General features: G+C 45.9%; 1 protein-coding gene and 1 non-coding gene across 3 annotated transcripts in view; one reads left to right on the top strand and one right to left on the bottom strand.

Moving 5' to 3' along the window:
* The window catches only part of LOC135401776 (uncharacterized), an 86,479-nt gene that overhangs the window by 7,454 nt on the left and 58,404 nt on the right, over positions 1 to 20,621 (top strand). The gene's annotated exons all lie outside the window — the stretch shown is intronic.
* Positions 8,222 to 8,294, bottom strand: Trnar-ccu (transfer RNA arginine (anticodon CCU)). The gene has a single exon. It is a non-coding gene; the product is annotated as a tRNA-Arg (tRNA).

Here is a 20,621-nt window from a genome sequence, read left to right as displayed (position 1 = left end):
GCAGGGTTTCTGACCCGCGAGACTTAAAGCTCTCTTGCGCTTCAGGATTACGCGCTACACTCGCAGTTTTCATGCGAATGTGTGTCACAGGATTTGTAATCCTAATTTCTAGTTTCTCTCGACGTTTCTCGAATCTTTCCATGCTCTTTAAGCTGGGAAACAAGCGGTTTGGTGCTCCTAAACAGAGTTGGCTGCATCGACTATTCAAGGATCGGCAGAAGAACGTTAAATATATATATATAGAGAGAGAGAGAGAGGGGAAAAAAGCCATTAAAGAAATAAGTAAATGACGCTAGATGTGTTTGAAATTCCCCACTTTATAATTCACTGGCTTGCACTGTGGCATTGAGGAGTGCTCAGTCACCCTCCCAGGTGTATATCGCTCGCTGAGTGACCCCTGGTTTGCCAATCCCGAAGGATGCGCAGCTACCCAGGGCTGACGAGCCGCAAACACGGCGAAACACGTGTCCTCTGGTGCTGCCGCATCGTTCCATGAGTATCTATATATATATATATATATATATATATATATACTTAATTAGTTCTTGAGTTCCTGTGCAGCGATACATGCGTCTAGTATGTATTCATGAGTAGGTATCTTCTACACACACACACACACCTAGTCCAAGTACAGACAGCTGCGACCATTCTTGGAACGGCTATATTATGCGGAGTGCCAGTGTCAATATAGCTTATGTACGATGCATAATAATTTAACGAAAAAGAAAAATGTGGGACGACCTTTTTCGGGTTAAATGTCTTTCCCGCATTCGGAGGCGGGCGTGGAACCGGGTATTCGGGCGCTATTTAAATCTGTGATTCGTGGTGAAATCGGGTGCTATTGCTACATCCGGCTGTTATCGGGTTATGCTTTTTCTTCCTGTCCAGCAAAGCGGGGCCACGGTGTTTCCTTTTATCTGCAACAAATTTTCATAAAAAGGAGAGTTGCCTTAGGGCGGTTTCACTTTTGTCATTGAATTGCTCGACTTGGCTGCTGCTAGGAAACTAATTTTTGGCTCAATTTTGGGACTAATTAACAGAGTTATTTTAATCAACTTTTTAATTATTGATCTTAGGGAGCACATTGCAATTTCAATATTAAAGCCTGATCACCACATGACCCGCTCGAACCACTGATGAAGCACTAAAGTAATCTCAGTGTGTGTTATACACCGAAGTGTTTCACCTCGGCCGTCCGCTGGAAACAAAGTTATTGCCAAAAGGAGCGGTGACGTCGATATCTCCGCCCCCACTAACGTCACAGGAAGACGTCATACGCGATGTTGGCAAACCCTTATCGCGGTATATTTCACGATCTTTGTTTTGTTTTTCTTTTCCTTCCTTTCGTTCCTTCGTGTGTTCGCAGTCGCTTGCCGTATCAGTCATTTCATCCTGCCGGACACAGCTCTTGCCCTTCCGCGGTACGATAAGCGCTGATATGTAGTGGTGATGCGTAAAGCTTTTTGCAAGCAGACAAGAAAAACAAAACAAAACAAAACGACGATCGTGAAACATGACGTTTTTCTGTGACGCAAAGTGAGGGCGGGGATATCGACGTCAGTGTCGCTCTTTTGGCGATCACTTTCTGTTTCTAAGGTGAAATACTTAGGTCTATAGCACGCCCTGAGATTACATTATTGATTCATCAGTGGTTAGAGCGGATCATGTGGTGATCAGGCTTTAATATTGCAATTGCAACGTGCTTCCTAAAGGCAATAATTAAAAAGTTGATTAAAATATCTCTTAATTAGTCCCCTAATTGAGCAAAAAACTGATTTCCTATTAGCAGCCCCGTCGAGTAATCCAATGACAAAACCGCCCTAAGACAACTCCCCTTTTTTATGAAAATTTGTTGCAGGTAAAAGGAAACATCCTGTACTGGTCAAACACGCATTCCTCGCGAGTCATAGTCACAATCACCACATGTTGTAACATCAATTTATTGTTGCACTCAAATAACCTTTACATCAGACATGTGTATACTAAATAGTGTACGCGATTGGAATTCTGGGAGGTATCAGGGTTTTACCCGAATTGGTCCTGAAATGATTCGGGAGGAGCCGGGTTTAACCAAAAAATGTCAGACCCATAGTAATAGTTGCTTCCAGTAGATAACTGTAGTTTCAGAAACACGTCGCAGTAGCTCAGGCAATGAAAACAGAAAAACCAGCAACACAACACTAGAGCCTGACAATGTTCATTTCGCCCGTTGTGAGGCTTGAGTATCCATGCTTTTCTGTGTGCAGGTTCAAATCCCCCTTTTCATCAACTGCCATTCTGTATTCAGAAGCGGGAAGAGAGATTAGATAACGCACTTAGACCTCTGCTTTCTTGTCTCCGCCGTATAAAAGAAGCATATTTCCGTCCAACTAATTAATGTATGTGTAACTATTTTACATGGACCGACAGGCCGCACAAATTAGGTGGGAAAGATTGATGCCTTTTTTCTCTCTCCTTTTTTTGCTTTCTTAAGTTGATTCTGTTGAATAACGAAGTGAGGGATCGATGCTTGGAAGGCCGCTTATTATCGCCTGCGGTTAATCACTAGACCCACATTTTAAATCCATATCGTTCGCTTCATGCCCGCTATCTTTCATTAGCGAATGAGATATTTTTCATTTCATTAAGCGGACGATTAGCATCGAAATAAATAACGTCAGTTTGTTACGTGTTCAGCTAATAAAGGGATAGGTCAGTGGGAAATGCCCTCCTATCAAAACCCGGATCAGAATTTCAGCCTCCGATTGATTTTGTTGCTTGCTTTCTGACTTTTAATAAGCTCTAGGTGGCATTCAACTTTTGAAATCAATCCTGTGTGTTACGCATGCGCTAGATATCTCAGGCCCTGGACCCTTCGACTTCTTTAAAGGAGCTGGATTGAGAAAGGCTCCTGCTTCGGCAACCGACCAGACGACGTAGTCACCAAACTCCTCATGGACATGGTACTCTTCCTCAAAAACAAAGGACCCAACATCATTTAAGTCCAAGTAGTGCACGAAAGAACCAATGTGCAAAAGATCTCGAGCCCGGCCATTCTTGAGCTCTGCTATAAGGAAAACTACTTTTGCGCGACACCAGCGTGGCTTTCTCGGGTATTACGTACGTCTCACACACGACCCACCAGATTATAACGACCATGTCGTAATCGGCAACCCCTATGGGGAGCCCGTCCGCACAATCCGCTATGGGCGCTACCCATCGGCCCGCGAGATCTACGTCATGATTGGACAATGAAAATTTGAATTTTCGCAGAAGCGGACGTACGACTACCGTAGCAGACGACAGCAACAGCTCCTATGAAAACGCGTAGAATTGTGATGATAATCAACTTTAGAATGAAACATCTTCCGTGGGACATCCACCGCTTGTGCAGAAATACTAAGGTAAGCTGAAATACAAAGTATTGTAGGAGTTGAGGAAGCAATTTCCGTGCCGATGAGTAGCGCCACCGCTAGCTTCCAAATGCGGCGCTGGGAAGGAGTGCCTATGACGTTTCGTTATAATCTAGTAGGTCGTGGTCTCACGTACTTTTTGACATAAAACTCCTGCGCGCTCTTCCCATACTCTCATACATGGTTCTCACTCTCTCACCCGTACAAAGCACGAGCCGGGCTACATCGCTGCATGCAATACGTGACAAATTGCTGAGACGAGCTCCATCCAGCAACATCATCCATGTGTTTCTGTCGACGTCCCCATATCCCTCACTGTATATCCTTTACTAACTCCACTCATCACAATGCCAATGTTCTAGAGCTCAGTCAACGCCACCTAGATACAGAAAGTCCGTTTAATGCCCCCTCTCACTCCTTCGCTACGTCCACATACGAAGCCAGGATGTCGTCTGCTTCAACCAATCGTCGCACACGATTTCAAACACAGGCTTTCTCGCGGCTATAACTGGCTGCCTGCACGGCTGATGGTGGGTCATCCTCATATAGCTACTGCTGCCGAAGGCATGGTCCTGATTTACAGACTCTCAATGATTACGTCACGTCGTCTGAGCGATCAAGCTTTGTTTGTTATGCTTGCGTTCACACGGGGCAACGTTTTCCAGCAACTCGAAGTAACTCGAAACCATGTCTTACGAGCAACTCCGAGACCGTCTTCACACGTAGCAACTCGGTAGCTTCACCCACAAGCGACCTTACGGCAATCGGGGAATGTGGGTTCGAATTCAACTGGTGGTGTCTTTTCTTCAGCTCCTGTTCATCAAGTCTTAGTTTATTACGCCAAAAGATCATCATTATCGCCAAAAATGGCTATTGATAATGTTTGTGTGGCGTTAGTAAAAATATATATATATTTCTCAGCAGCACCTGCAGGATTTGAGCCCATGAACCCACGAACGAAATCACATCACGCCATCGGGAGTCACGTGACAATATGCTGCCCTCGTTGATTGGCCGGGGCACGAGACACCTCTCAAGATTTCGGCATAGTTCCCTTAGAAGTTGTGACGTTGCTCACCTCTGTGAGGCCGACAACGGAGAGCCCTTTCACCGCCACCATTTCGGTCGGCGAGCCATTCCGAGCAGATTCCGAGCAACTCGAGTTGCTGGAGGTTGCCGGTGTCGGCCGACTGCCAGCAACTCCAAAATTGCTGATGGTTGCTGGAAAAGGTTGTCTCGTGCGAACGCTGCCTCAGGCTTCTGTTTTGTGTAACGGAGTAGTGCCTTCAGCATTTATCATTCTAGCTCTCGCATTTTCCGCTGACCATGGCAATCAAGTCTACGCTATCACGAAAAACGACTACGAAGCGTAACGCCTTTTCCGCGCCAGACACGACACCCGTCTCTTCGATCACATTGTACACAAATAATTAACGGCGAAAGAGGGCGCTACTTGAAATGTTAGATAGGCAAACGACACGAGGCGAGCTCCATCTAGAGACATACATAACACATAGAGCCTCCATGAGCCCAAGGGACAAAGGGGGACAAAGTCATTGGCTTTTTCGTGAATTACTTGTTTGCTTTGAAATGTTCGTATGTGCAGAACAGCCTCGATAGAGACGTGCAATATAAAAACACGAACGTGCACACGGAACGGTCTGGACCTGGGTCTGCTAGGGAGAACAGCTGTCCCGAAAGAGACACGTAACTGGAAATCTATAATTGTAGGTGGCGGCAGGAAAGCGTCGATAGAATCATGTGCGGAAAGAGAGGACCCGAAAATAAAAATAGTGGACGCGTGGGCAGATGAAACGCTCAATTTTACAACCACCTTCGAAGTGATACGCTAGCGGCATTTGGACGAGCGTATATATATATATACAGGGTGTCCCAGAAAACGTGTCATTGAATTATAATAAAAAAACGACGCCACCTAGAATCATGCGGTCAACAGCATTTGTTCTTATTAGGTTTTTGCCACCTCCTAGTGTGAATGTCATGTACTCCAAGTTTAGTTATGTAAATATTTGCGAACTGAACTCGGAAATTTGCCAAGTAAAAGTCACTTTTTTACCCCACCAATATGAAGAGCGTGCCGAATTCACTCAAATTCATGATAATTCACAGTGATATTCACGAGCTATCCCATCGGAAAAAATAGCCGAATATCATGCTTTTCGGAGCACCGGACCATAGCGCTCGATGACTTTTTGAGCGCAATCGCTCTCAGTGCGACGAAAGGAGGTTCCGAAGCCAGCCCACAGAGTGATAGTAGAAAAAGTAACAGTTCCTAAAATTGGGAGAGGGAAAGCATTATCCCAGCGAAAGTCGGACGTGACGCCTGTTTTATCTCTTTCTGCGATGTCGGGGAGGGCTGGGTTTCCAACCTCCTTTCGTCGGACTGACAAAGATTGCGCTGAAAAATTCATCGTGCGCTATTCTGTGCGACCTCCGTAGAGCATGATGTTCGGCTATTTTTTCCGGTGGGACAGCTCCTGAATATCCCTGTCAATTATCATTAATTTGACTAAATTAGACACGCTCTTCACATTGATGGGGTAAAAAAGTGACCTTTACTAGGCAAATTTCCGACTTAAGCTCGCAAAAATTTACATAATTAAACTTACGTTACACGACATTCACATGAGGAGGTGGCAAAAACCCAGTAAGAACAAATGCCATTGACCGCATGACTCTAGGTGGTGTAGTTTTCTTATTATAATTCAATGACACGTTTTCTGAGACACCCTGTATATATTGTGAGGAGAGGCAAAATTGTGCTACTAAAATAAACCAAAGAAGAACACGAAAAAAAGACAGGACAAGAGCGCGACTATAGCGCGACGTGTGCCTGCGGTGGCGCCTTGTTTTGAGAAGCTTTAGAAAGGGACAGCTTTTTTTTTTTACTGCTCCGTTATGAGCTCACAGGCACGAAAGGCGATGTTCCTCTTGTACAGTATGCGTGTCGTGCCAGTGAGCGCTTATCTAAATATTTGAGAGGCACGTGAAAGGCAGCAAATGTTTGTGAGACATTTCTTGACGGCGCGTTGTTTTGAGATCACGCGACTGGTGTTTGACAATAATAAATCCTTGTTCGTCAGTCTGTGCCTGTGTGTAGTGTCGTCACGGGGGTTTTATCGCTTTTAAAGTATACTGTTTTGAAGCACGCCCCGTTTGCAAAGTACCAGTAAATGATGGGTGTTTACGATGGCCCTTATGGACGTCGCTCCAAGGCAAACTGGTATATTGTGTATTCTGCAATAAACTGTGGTTGGCTGTTTTACTGACGGCAGCAAAACGTTAGTGTCCTGATCCAGGCCTTGCTCCAGCGCTCCCCACAAACATCCAACACTCCTCAAATTTTTCTGCAATAAATATAGTTTATGTTCTTATACATGGCAGTCGCGTACGGATAGGGTGTCGCTCCCTCCCTTACGGAATTCTCACACCCCAAAGGCGAAACGTTTGCGTAAATCCCTGTAATAAGTGCCGAAGCTTACCTACACTAGTAAAAATTATAGTGGTGGTGTAGAGCTGATGAAAATTAACTTCACCGCATAGCACCCTCCTAGTCAACCATGATCCCGAATAACAACATTCTCGCCCTGATTCTCGCCTCGATTCGTTGAAGACGGGAGGCTGAGCCTATTTTGTACAAATTATGTACGGCATAATGGGTACAAAATAGGCTCCGCCTAGGCAATAGGCATAGGTGACGCTTGCTGTGGCTACTGTCAACAACCCGAAAAAATCGAACACATCCTGCGAGACCGCCGATCATATCATTCTGCGCGCGAAGCCCATCTCCCTCGCTCCACCTCGGGCACGCTAGCGGACATCTTCTACCCCGCTGGTTCTTCTTCCGAACGTTCCGCCAAAGCAAGAAACCTCATTCTCTTTCTACAGAAGGCAGGCCTTGCTCAACGACCCATCTAATACACTTTGCTCTCGCCGACGAACTCGTGCACCCTCACCGCATCCCCAACCTTCATCCTCCATTCGTTCGTCCTTCTTTCTTGTTTTCTGTCTTTTTTTTTCTTTTTTTTTTTCTATGGTCGTGACGACGCCCACTTCTGTGTGGCCAACAACGGCGAGCCTATCCTGCCATTACCCCCCCCCCTCATTTTTAAGAATGTACGTTGACGGAACAGCCGGCAGCATGTAATAAGTGGCCACCACGGTCGGGCTGCGAATACATAAGAAATCGAGAGAGCCAAACCATCAGCAAGCGAAATAAATGGGCTATAACAATCACCTGTATAGAGGCGTCATGTTAAGAAATTCGTCAAGTTTTTGAATGTCTGACATGACGAAAACAGCGCTAAAAGACGTATGGAGATGTCGAGAGGACAGGCGCTAGACTAGCAAATGGAGATTTCATTGGACAAAAACACTACACCGCAACACAAAGGGAAATGACAAGGAAAAGAAAATGTAATAAAAATAATTGGGAGTAAATTTTGGGGAGGGCTTTTGGCATTTCCCTCTGCCACCAAGAGATGACAGTGTACGCTCCTTGACGTCAGGGTGCCTGAATAGTAGCTCCCTCTGGGGCAGAGGGAGCTAGTGTTCAGGAACCCAACTTGACGTTTGATCGCTGTAAGGGGGCGGTTCCAGAGGGATTAAAAGGAGACCCGCACGGTAGCTATGCCTGTTTTTTTGTTTGGATCTCGAGCTCTTGTGTTGTTCTGGCTGTGGACCCGAAAGCTGCGTTCTAAGGTAAAATAAACCTGGTTGTTCTTGCATTGTGGTATGAGCTGTGCCTTCTTTTGTCGTGGGACGGACGCGCTTCGACCCGGGAGTGGGAATTAGTTTCCCACTACTGGCGCCCAACGTGGGGCCCGAACCCGCGACCCCGAGATTAGGAGTCTCGTGCTCTACCGACTGAGCTAGCCGGGTATAAAAGAACACGTAAAAAAAGGAAACCGTGTCTAACAATGAATGTACTTAAAGTGCAATGTGGGTAGCAGTGTTGGGGGAGGTAAACATTGCTTCCAGCACCGTGAGTCGGAGATCACCCCGGCGACGCCACTGACCACACTGATAAGACGCCTGCCAGCCATCTCCATGTCTTTTCCCCCCTCGTTCCGTGTTAACGCCGCGAAGCAACTGTGGCTATGAGCGACGTACAGACTTGGATAGATGGAGAGAGTGGGAAGGAGAGGGAGACAGGGGTGTTAGTATGCGTCCTGGGTCTACTTCAGGGGGAACTGTGTCGATACTCGGCTAGAAAGTCTGCCGGAAAACTCAGGTAAAAAAGCTTAGACAGCACAGCCGGTGACAGGGTTCGAAACTACCACCTCCAGGACGATCGCTGAGACACCACCAACGAGCGTATGATTTTAGTTTTAACCACTCGGCAATACCGCTGTTTGTTTTTTTTTCAGCAATTATAAGTTTACTTACGCACTATGTACACTATGCGTTATATGCATGTATATAGAGTATACAGACATACATACACAGTAACGTATATTCCTACGTACAGTCAGTCCTCGCACTAGTACACTGACTTTGTGACTTCCACTCCTCATCCCCATTCTCCTGCAAAAGCAACATGTATGTTTAAAGAGAGTACAGCGGACTACGAAATATATCCTACAATTGGGTCATGGTTATGCCGCTGGTCCATCTCCGTGTACTTTAACTTATATACTGTGCCACTTGGGAATGCAAATATTGCGTTCGACAACGAGAACACCGGCGAAAAGCCGAAAATTTCGGGGAAGAAAAAGAGCCAGCCGGTTACCTAACGGAAGGGCGAGCAGGCAAAGCCAAATAAGAAGCAGCAATCCTTGTTCGGTTACATGTCACCTGATCCGTGCATTATGCAAGCGCTTAATCTCTGCTGTGGAGAAAGCGAGGTAAAAAGAAGGAAGGAACGAAGCATGTCCGGCCGTCTCAGCAAAGTGCCTTCAATCACGCGGTGATCGGATTTCCCCCAAGGATACTGAAGACACTCAGGCACCTTTTAACGCACGTGACACAAGACATTCTCCGAGGGAAGAGCACTCATGGGCCCATTTGCAATCCTTTTTACGCTTGCATAATCTTCCTGAGAAGGCCCGCTTGCAGATTGCCCGCTCGAGTAAGCGACGGCGGTTGAATTGCTCCTCGGGTCCTTGGATAAATAATTCGTTTGCCATTGCTTTTACAGCGGAATTGGTTGCATCATAAGAACCATCGTCGTTTTGTAGAGAACCTTTCATGTGGACCTTGTCTTTTCCCACATTTCGGCGCACATTATGACCTGAGCAGAGCGAAGCGTTGGGCTTGTTGGTAATACATTAGAACAATATGGAAGTGCAGGAAGTACGGGCACAGAGACGAGGACAGGCACTCTCGTGAGTGGCTGTCCTAGTCTGGTTGCTGCATTAACGTCCATTGCAACCTGCTTTCGTGGACTCAACTATTGATGGACAAGGGTTACCCAGACCGCTATGTCAATAGAGATCAGAGATTATTAGCAGACTGTTGACAACGTGGTGGTGATGAAAGGACACGCCGTTGTCTGGCTCACAGAGATGGGCAACGTCACGACTGACGCCCTGGGGAATGTGCGTCCTGGGGCCGACTTCCAAGGGAACCTGTCGACATATGTCTGAAAGCGCTTCTGAGAAAGCCCCCCCACCCAAAAAAAAAAAAAAACAACAACAACAACACAGTCTGCACCGGGATTTGAACCCGGGCGCCTCCCAGCCTCGACGTGACGTGGCCATTGATAACGTGGACTTCCAAGTACTGTATCTACCACACTCAATCAACGAATAAGATTCTGCCACGTCACGTCAGTCACGTGCACTGCCATTGCGCCTGGTAGGGAAGCAACTGTGACTATTAGCGACGTACAGACATGGACAGGTGGGAAGGACAGCAGGACAGAGTGGGAGACAGGTGGGTTAGTATGCGTCCGGGGCCTACTTCAGGCGGAATTGTACCGATACTTGTCTGGAAACTCAGGAAAATCTCAGACAGCACACAAAAAAAACCCACCTCCTATAGTCTTCAGCACGACCTTGGCTAGCACCAGCGAGCGGACGCTTGCCATGCCGCTGGTAGCCATGTTGTTCCCAAAAAATTGAGGACCCGCTATATTCTGCATTCATCTGTTGATAGCTGTCAGCAACTTAGCCAGATGCTAGCAGGGGTGACACAGTCGAATGTCCAATCTGCTTCCGAAGCCCGTGTCTTCGTGTCGAGGTTTATCCGAGAAACGAAGAAACTCAATACATTCCAAGTGCTCCAGAAGAGCTCTTAGGTGGGGTGCTTTCAACGGATTATTGCGGGTCTTTTTATACCCTCTCGCAATTGCATTGAGATGGAAAACGCATTCTAATAATGAGAGGGTTGTAGCTTCCTACACAGACTCAATACGATTAAGGAACACTCAAAAATGGCATAGCGGTTAAGGAAAGGAAGATAGCGCCATTACCTCTATGACTGAACAGACAACGAGAATGGCTTAGTCCTAATAGAAGAACAGCATCTTTCCGGCAACTACCACTGTCGTTGTAGACTTCAGGATGATTACTATATAAGGAACAAAAATATGGGAGAGATTTGCATTAGGAGGAGCGCAATAATAGGGCTGACTCACGTTTGAGAAGAATCTCTGTTCTGTCTTACAGGGAGCGTACGCTGCGTGCCGTACGGAAAGGCAGTATTATGATTTTGTCATTAAGCTTAGCAGTCGGTTATTGGGCGACTGTGGAATATATTCAATTTTGTAACGCATATCCAGGCTCGTAGCGTTGGGGATGAAACTGCAGAGCGCTAACCGGTAGCGCCGTTCAGGGGTAAAAAAAATAATAATTTCAGAGATATATGCATATCAGTAATGAGGTGCTTCAAGTGGCTATATAGCCTGTAAGACGGGTCGCTTTGGATATACCGTAGTACACAACAGCACTACATAAGCACTCATTTCTTTTATTGCCTAAGGCATACCATCTGGCGCACTGTTAAACCTTCGAGGAACCACCATCGCATCCGTCCAGGTCGATTCTGGAACTGTGGCGCCGTTTCACTCCTTGTTCGTTGCCGAGAATAACGCTACGACGTGACTTAGTGGAGTAGTTTTTGTGCAATTTGATGTAATGCATGGCAAGAGCACACGCCGGGTGTTAAGAGTGTGCCAGAATTCCCTCTCTTGAAATCGGAGAAGACGTCACAGTGACAAGTCCAATCAGGGTGCGCCCTTTTGCGTGAGGGCGGGTGGCTGCCGGTGCGAAGAGACTATGAGCATGTCAGGGGCGTGTTCGTAGACCAGCAAGGGACGTAACACCGTGTTCCACGCGACATGGTTGCGTCAGTACTCACACTCATAAGCGAAAGTCAGCGTATTTACCGAGGACTTTTTATTGAATATATTGTGGTGCGAACCGAGGCAGACGAACTCGAAGACAATCGCCTGCACTGCGCTCCCATTCGTGTGCCTCGCTGATGTCATCATTTATTTATTTATTTATTTTCAATACCCTCAGGGCCACAAGGGCACAAAAGAGAGGAGGGGCTTGAATACATAAATACAAACCACATACAAACAGTTACAAAAAGGCGCACTGAGCGCTCAGAGAATGCACACACACAGCAGGGTCACAGACAGTAAGCGTGTAAGGGTATATGGTGGAAAATTATTAAATATTTCAAAAGAGCCCCAGTCTGAAGCCTCAAAATAAATAAAGTAACAACAATTAACATATAATATGTAACATTTGATAACCCAGGCAGCACACCAAGATTGGACCAATATTGGCAATCCGGATTGTCAATATTGGCCCAACATAGCAACTGCAACACGGCCCAATATTGGTCCAATATTGGGGACCCAATATGGGCAAGCCAATATTGCCGTTATGGGTCCAATATTGGCAGGCCAGTTTTGTCGTTATCTCGTACATACATTAATTGGATCTTTCAAATTGCTGTATTATCTCAACAAAAATCACAAAAGTCAATTACGATTGGTGATTTTTGCTGGAACACTTGGGTTTCTAAGAAATTATGTTTCTCATACCTACATGATCACTACATTGAAGCATTTCGGCAACATGTGAACGTTGCCTTTTATTTAAAAATGAATACACATCTTCCGACAGTGCAACATCGGAAATCGGGGTCTTCGTTCTGGTATGAAGGGGCTGGAGTGATGCATAAGTGGGCAGTTGTCTTGCGCTTCTGCCTGCCGCTGTTTCTGTCACTCGCGCCAAAAATGCCCTTCCTACAGCCACAGGCGGATCCAGGAAGATCCTCGGGGGGTCCCCCACTAGAAAAAAAAGAGAGAAGACGGGGGGGGGGGGGTCGCCATGTAAGACGGCGAGCTGCTGCGCTTTCATTTTACACCAGAACTTTATTTATGATCTACATGTTACGAAGCTTAGCAAGCTGTAGAGGAACGCCACCTTAGTCACTTACAAAAACATGCTCTTAGTCCGTTCAAAAGAACGCATAACTGAAGGCGATTGGTAACTGGTGCTACACCAGTATCTATTTGTCTTCCTCTATACGTATGTCTAAACAGAAGAAAAATATGTCCTACCATTTTCGTAACGTGCTGTCTCTGTGTGAAGCTGAGTAAGGACGCCTTAGCGTTGTAGACTCCAGGCAGCCACTGACCCCCCCCCCCCCCCTCCCAAACGTCAAATCGCAGTGTTTATCCACTGTGCAGTGTCCGGCGCGTTCCGCGCGCTGAGAGGAGGCGAATGTGATTCCTCCTCGCACCACCTGCGTCCTCGCTCCTTTTTAGGCAATGAAGTGTTCGCCGGCAAGTATATGTCATGCCCTTCGCGCAATCTTGGGGCGAAAGGCGCACGCGGGATTGGCGGGAAAACGGAGCGTGCGGCAGGAAAATTTGCCGGAATGGGGAGTAGAGGTATTTTTCGGGGGGGGGGGGGGGGGGGGGGGCTGGATCCGCCCCTGCCTACAGCCTTGTACACAGCTGGCTCGCGGTGCAGTGGTGACGGCTTCACCATTGCTCCTGAAAAGTAGGCAGTATATGATGAGTAGGGTTCGTAGGTATAATTCCATATTTAATAAAACTTTGTAGAAACACAGGAATAGCACTTAAACATATTGCAGAAGAACAAAAAGGAAAGAACATTTCTCCGCATGACTGTATTTGTGGCTTATTGCTCAAGCAAGATCCTGGGCTTCTGTCCAAAGATGAAAAAGTGCATACTGAAACCACAGCAAATCTGCCTGAAAAAAATAGACTGATAAACCTGGGAAAGTTTGTAGCATTAGTAGGAATGTAAACATCATACACACACTCCATTTCCACATGCCACTGTTATATCTATAGAGTCGTAAGTAAGACAACTGTAAACAGCATTAGGATTACCTACCAATCAACACAGTGCAGGAATTGGACCCCATGAACACAGACTTGCTCCCTTTCTTCCCCATTCACACTGAATTCGGCCTGTAGCGATGGGCACAATGCCCTGGATATAACAGCCACGACTACAGCGTGGAGAGCGGCTCCTCCCAAAACCAGCAAGGTATTCTTTCTGAAACAAATGCATCACAGACCATATAGCTTTTTCTAAACCGGCACGACCTCCATCATGTAGTATACAATAGTGATGTCTACTTGCTTGCACGGACGTTAAAATGGCTATTTACTAAAGGATATGCTATTTACGAAAGGATATACTACACTACAGGTTCCTCAGAGTCACTTCATGCCAAATATTCCAGATTTTGAGATTGTAACCCAGCAGATCTGGGGACTAATACAAAAATGTTGAATGAGAAACACGACCATAAAGAGTACCTGAGCATGAAAAAACTGAGAGTTACTGTCAGTTTACTACATATTATACTCACTGTTCTCTTCTCCTTCTGCGAAACTGGCTTGCAATGATGGCCTTCATGGTTCAACTCCGACGCCAGTGGAAGGGAAGTCGTCGGTAGGGAGGTAAAGAGCAGCCTAACGAAAAATTCAAAATGATGAAATGTACGAATTGGTCCTACACCTGAAAAACATCAAGGTCAACATACATTATTTGCTAAGCGCTGCGTGCAAGAAAATTGCACTGCTGTGTGCCATTGCATGCATTCTGAGCCGCTCTCTATGTAGAAAGACCATAAGCATGTAACAGAGAAAAAAACTACAACATGGATGTGGAATAGAAAGTTGTTGGGGAACGAACGCGATATATGAACCTAAAAATGCAACGAGATCGGACGAGGGGGCAAGCGAGTTCAGTCCTCAGACAGTGACCTGCCGCTACCAGACGCACCGGCGCCGATACTCTCATGCAAATTTCTGGAGAACGAAACGTCACGCGCATACGAGACCAAAGTAGCTGGAAAGAGGACGTCGAGCCCTTCAAAAAAACACAAAACACACTATATGTAGCTCCACTATTAGCATTTTTCAGAAAGAAACTATCCGAGATATAACTGGTAATCGCAACGCATAATGTTCACTGCCCTAATCTGTGCATTCCACTTAAAGTTAAACTATAGTCTAAGCAATCGGTTACAATGGTAGTTCAAATGAGGAATAGGAAGCAAATTATAGAGGCAATACTTACCACTAGCAGAACGTTGTGTATCAACTTTAAGTTTGAGACGCGCCGCCCCGACCAGTTCAATGCTCCACGTTACTTGCATTTGGAAGCGAGAACGGTTATCCTTGCAGATATCACACTACGCTCACACGATCAATGACTTGTAGAGCTACAAACGACCCGTCCCAACACCCAGATAACTGTTGAAACATGCCGCAAGTAACACCACAACCGCCACATTCGCATATTCACAACAGCAGAGAGAAGCAAAGAGCACATTGTTGTCAGGACGGTCACAGCGAAGTGCGAAGAGTGACGGCTTATCAGACAGGCTTGGATTTGGAAGTCCATGAGAACTTGGGGCGGTTCCAGACCCTCAGTCAGGCTGCCACTGTGAAGTTTTTTGCTTTGGTAAAATTGTGCATAGCTGCCAGACTCTGGTTTAACCCGGGAATATTATTATATCTGATTTTCTAGATTTCAAAAAATGCCAGTATTCCCTGTGTATGACCAATAGGGGAAATGCCAATATGGCCACTGATGAACCAATATTGGCAGGATCTTGGTAGTATTGGGCCAATATGCCCAACGACGAGCCAATATTGGTAGAACATTGGGAATATAGGGCCAATATGCCCAATGGTGAGCCAATATTGGCAGAATCTTGGGAATACTGGTCTAATATTGGACCGGTATTCCCAATGTGCAGCCAATATTGGGCCAAGCTACTGTGCTGCTTGGGAAGACATAGCACATAGAAACCGGAAAACAGGAGAGCATGGGTGCGAAAATGGGTTATGTCGAAAACAACTCTGTAATGGAATCTCTAAAAGAGGGCAGATCCTGTATGGTAGCAATGTCACACGGAAACCTGTTCCAATCAAGTGCGGTGCAAATGAAAGAGGAGTCGGAGAAAGAGTTAGTATTGGCGTGATGGATTTTAACTTTTCGAAAGTGATCCAAGCGGTGGGAGGTATACGTGGGCGATGATATGTAAGAGGAGAGGATGAGATCGTCATGATAGAATATTTTATGAAAAAGTGATAAGCGAGCAACTTTACGCCGACAGGCTAGTAGGGGTAGTTGTAGATACTGTTTCATAAGAGAAGCACTTGCTGTGCGGTTGTAGTTGCCCATGATAAAGCGTGCTGCGCGATTTTGAATGGATTCTAGCGTGTTAGTAAGGTTATTGCTTCCGGGGTCCCAAACCGAAGCAGCGTACTCGAGCTTGGGACGCACGAGGGATCTGTACAGGTGCAGTTTAATGTTTGAGGGGGCCATGTAGAAAGTGAGGAGTTGGCAGAACTGCATATGAGTGAAATGTGGGATTTCCAAGAAAGGTGAGCATCTATTTGAACCCCAAGGTATTTCTATGAAGGTACGGACTCCAAGGTGGAGTTGTTAATTGTAGAAACGGGAATGTACATGGCGTTACGGCTGCGGGAGATCCTTAAATGCTTGCATTTGTTAGTATCGAGTTCCACTGACCATGTCGAACACCAGTTATGAAGCGAGGCGAGATCAAACTGAAGAGTGTTAGTATCAAAGCTAGAATGTATCGCTCGATATATGACACAATCGTCAGCGTACAGTCGAATGGAGGAAGAGATGCTGTCGGGGAGGTCGTTGATGTAAATGAGAAAAAGTAAGGGGCCTAGGACAGAACCTTGGGGTACACCGGAACACACTGGGACTGGGCGGAGTTAGTATTGTTAGCAGTGACAAATGTAAGCGGCCTATCAGGAAAGAATGAATCCATGAGAGAACTTTAGGATCGATATTAAGTCCAGCTAATTTGAGAAGTAAAAGCCTGTGCGATACCTTGTCGAACGCTTTACTAAAATCGAGGCATAAACAGTCAACCTCAATACCTCTGTCTGCAAAAGAGTGGATATCATGAATGAAAGATACTAATTGGGACTCACATGAGAACTGTTTACGGAAGCCATGTTGATAGGAATTGAAGAATGAGTTAGATTCAAGGTGATTGACTAAGTGAGTATAGATAATATGTTCTAAGATTTTAGATGGCACGCTAGTGAGAGATATGGGTCGGTAGTTAGTAGCCAGATTCTTACTCCCGGACTTGTGCACCAGCACGACTTTGCCAATTTTCCAGGCGTCTGGCAAATGCCCAGTCTCCAAGGATTGTTCAAAGATTTTGCTGAGAATCAAAGATGACTACAGCTTGGTGTTTCTCAAAAACTTGGCATTGATATTGTCAACCCCAGCGCTAAAGATAGGCTTAACCTGTCTATGACCTTGGCAATTCCTGCCGGACTGAATGTTATTGGATCCATTGGGGGAAAGTTACGGGGAGCTAGAACAGGGAGGACGGAATTGGTATTGGAAAAAGTACTAATAACTAACTAAGTATTATCATGATGTTACCATCGCTGGGGCTTCCTTAGCTGCAGAGGCAGTGCTAACTGCTTTTGGGAGAGGAATTTGGCCAAGTGGACAGTGAAGCGGTGTCAAACATTACCGTACCGGTCTCATACACATGTTCCCGGATGCGATAGTGCCTGTAAAGGGGTTGCTACAGGTCATCCCAGGTTATCCCAGACAAATTTAAAAGACGGTTCCTTGCACCGATGTGAACGTGCATTGAAAGTTTCACAGCGAGGAGGGTAATTAAAGAGGAGAAAATGGGAACCGCGAATACCGAAGTTCATGCGGCTCTGACATCAGAGCCCTTGCCTCCGCCAGTGAAGCAGCGCACGAAAAGTCACTTGTTTACGGCTGCCAATGGGAATGGATGCAGCTCTGAGCTCTCTGACGCCAGCGCTTCGCTCGGGAGTGTGTTCGAGGGCGTGTATCTCGCGAAGTACGACACGTAGAAGAACAATTATTTTTCCCTTAGTATTCCGGCGTGCAGTACAATGCGTCCATGACGTAATGAATAACGTCTATGAAAGTGTCCCAACCCCTTTAATGCATACAATCACACCAGATCATGATGGTGCATAAGAACTGTTATCCGCCATGAAGGCTGACCAAAACGGCGTAGCATTTCAGGAAACGCGGTGAGATAATTGCGCCTGTGATTAGTTTTGATGAATAAATTACATGACAGCCTCGTCATGAAAATGACCCCTGCGGGAGCCCAGTACTATATTCCGGTGCTGAAGGGGCGCTCTATCTACTGCCATTCAGAGGGAGGGTAAATGACCCCGTTAACTAAATGGCCCGGTTAGGTAAATGCGTCGTTTATCCGCGTGTGGTATAGAAGATTACACGAAGTAACCGTGGCTACCTACCATCATCATCACATCTTTCGTGCTACATTGTGTCGTCTGGACAATTCGAGGATAACGCTCCTACGCTGCCTCTATAGACATACTTCACACACGAGCAAGTGACACAGTTCTGCTGCCTCCTATCAGGAGGTCACTCATAACCCAGAGCTCGTGAAAAGAACATAGGAGCCAGCTGTAGTATCTTTGTTGGCCAACGATCCTGCACCCAAAATGCGGCCGCCTGAATAATGTCATCTTCTTGAATGGCTTTTTGCAGGTCGTCGGCTGTTACACAGAGATTAATGCGTTCTCCAACGTTACTTGCCGTCGATTCAAGCCGTAAACCTTGTGTGCCTGTTTCCTTATTGTCGGTGCTGAGACGTAAACAAGTATGTGTTTAGTGAGCCTTAAAAGAAGAAGGGGGATCGCTCCCAGTGCCATGCACCCATTGACTTCATGATATATTGAAATATATAGAAAGCATGTTGTCCAAAATGTGCGTGTTATTTTGCTTGCAAAAACCGGAAGGAGATAGTTCCCACCTTTCTTTTAGGGCTCATAAGGTACCATAAAAGTGGATAGCTGTTGAATAAACTCCATATTATAAAAATTGTCTGAAGCATTGAAAAGTACAACACAGACAACTGAGACCACAAAACAGTTAATTTACGCATCGCAACAGAGATATATGCAACACGGCGTGTGGGGAAGAGAGGCGGAGAAGTTTTCAAGATAACCTTTTCTTGTCTTTCCTTAAAGGGGCACTAAAATGCAAAAACAAGTTCACTTCAAATTACGTTACACGCTATGCTAATTTTGTACTTGTTATCATAATTTAAAACTTCCGTTACGAAGCTACTATCAAAATTATACCGGATTCTTTCTTACTTCGCCGCTAAGCAGTGAACGTCGCTTCAGCTTGTGAAAAATATAGTGCGCGTTGAGAAGCGGACTGGCGTCACTGGTAAATGTCGAAGGTAAATGTTTTCAGAGGAACATTTCCGAGAACTGTTGTGCGCTACAGTTTAGTGAATCGTTATTGAAAAATGTAGCAGTGCGCATCACGCCGCGCATATACGGAACGCTACGATCGGGCCCGTTCCAAATCCACATGTCCACGATAGGTATGCGCGCGCTTCTCCCGCTGTCTCATGCTTTCGTTGCGTTTTTCTTATAAATGGTAGCGTTGTGTCAACTAATTTTATTTGAATTGTACTAATTGAAACACGGACTTTCATTTGAGGGTAAGTTGTTTCTGCATTTGAGTGCCCCTTTAAGGCGACTGTTCTTTGTATATTTTTAAAGCGGCAGCTTTATGTAGGGCGAACCGCCGTGTATATCCGACTCTATAGTATAGACAGCCTAACACCACTGTCACGCGGCCCCGCTACGTAACAGTGGAGGAAGGCTGTGTATGCAGTCGAAGGTCGTTAATATGACCCCGGCCATTCTCGCGGATTTTGGTCATAAAGCGAATTGTCATACTAACGAACACTACGTGTTACGAGTCGTACCATACCCTTTACGTAATCTTGGAAAAGTAGAACATTACGTAAGCTGGTAACAGAATACGATAGTGAGGCATTTTAAAATAATTATAACACATTTCTTTTTTTAAAAAAGCATTGTAAATACTTTTGCTTATAGTGCAATTCTCAACCTGCCGCATATCCGCTTCTTGATACCCGCAGTCCGCTGTGTTCGTTTGCGCTTCTTCTCAGACATGGTCGATGAATGCCGTTCGACTGCAGCAGGTCACTATGACAATATGACCAAGGACACTGCTCTTTTAAACACGTCAGACAGGGACATCATGAGGCACTCCGAAAGCGGGCTCGCGTTTTCGCCGTTATAGGTCAGGAGAACCGCCGGTTCAGTGACCAATTCAGTCGTAGTAACAAGGGTAAAGTACAGGGTTCGCCCCTAGTTGTGCTGAGAATACCGGTCATTGTCATATAAACGAAATTTCATATTAACGAACAAGAGTTACATGCGGAAGCTATTGGGAGAGAACGGCTTCCGAGAAAAGGGGTCATATAGCGGGGACGGGGATGTCGTATTACCCAATGATGTCATATTATTAACGAGGTTTGACTGTACAGAGCTACGGCGTCGTAGCTATAAGGACGTAGCACCGCCGAAAGCCCCTTAGTCTTCACCGGTCCCGCCCATCTTCGTGAGTCTTCCTGATCTTCGGGAACGAAGAGACCAAGCTCGCCCCTAACTCCTTCGAGCCCATCTGTAAGCTCTAGTCGAAGAGAAATTTTCCACTTCTGCAGCAGTATGCACGAATGGCGCTTCCAGAAATGGCAAGTCTGCATCGGCCTTTGTACTACCAGCCGAAGACGTATAGCGCAAGGAGGACGCATTTCGCATCAAACCTCATCAACAGATAGAGAACTCTGCGCCGTTCTATTCTTTCTGCAGCACATAGTAGATTTTAGCCCGCGAGAATGGACAGTGCTCACAGA

The sequence above is a fragment of the Ornithodoros turicata genome, chromosome 7 (genome assembly GCF_037126465.1).
Source record: "Ornithodoros turicata isolate Travis chromosome 7, ASM3712646v1, whole genome shotgun sequence".
Classification (NCBI taxonomy): domain Eukaryota; kingdom Metazoa; phylum Arthropoda; class Arachnida; order Ixodida; family Argasidae; genus Ornithodoros; species Ornithodoros turicata.
This window is presented reverse-complemented; position numbering and strand designations above follow the sequence as displayed.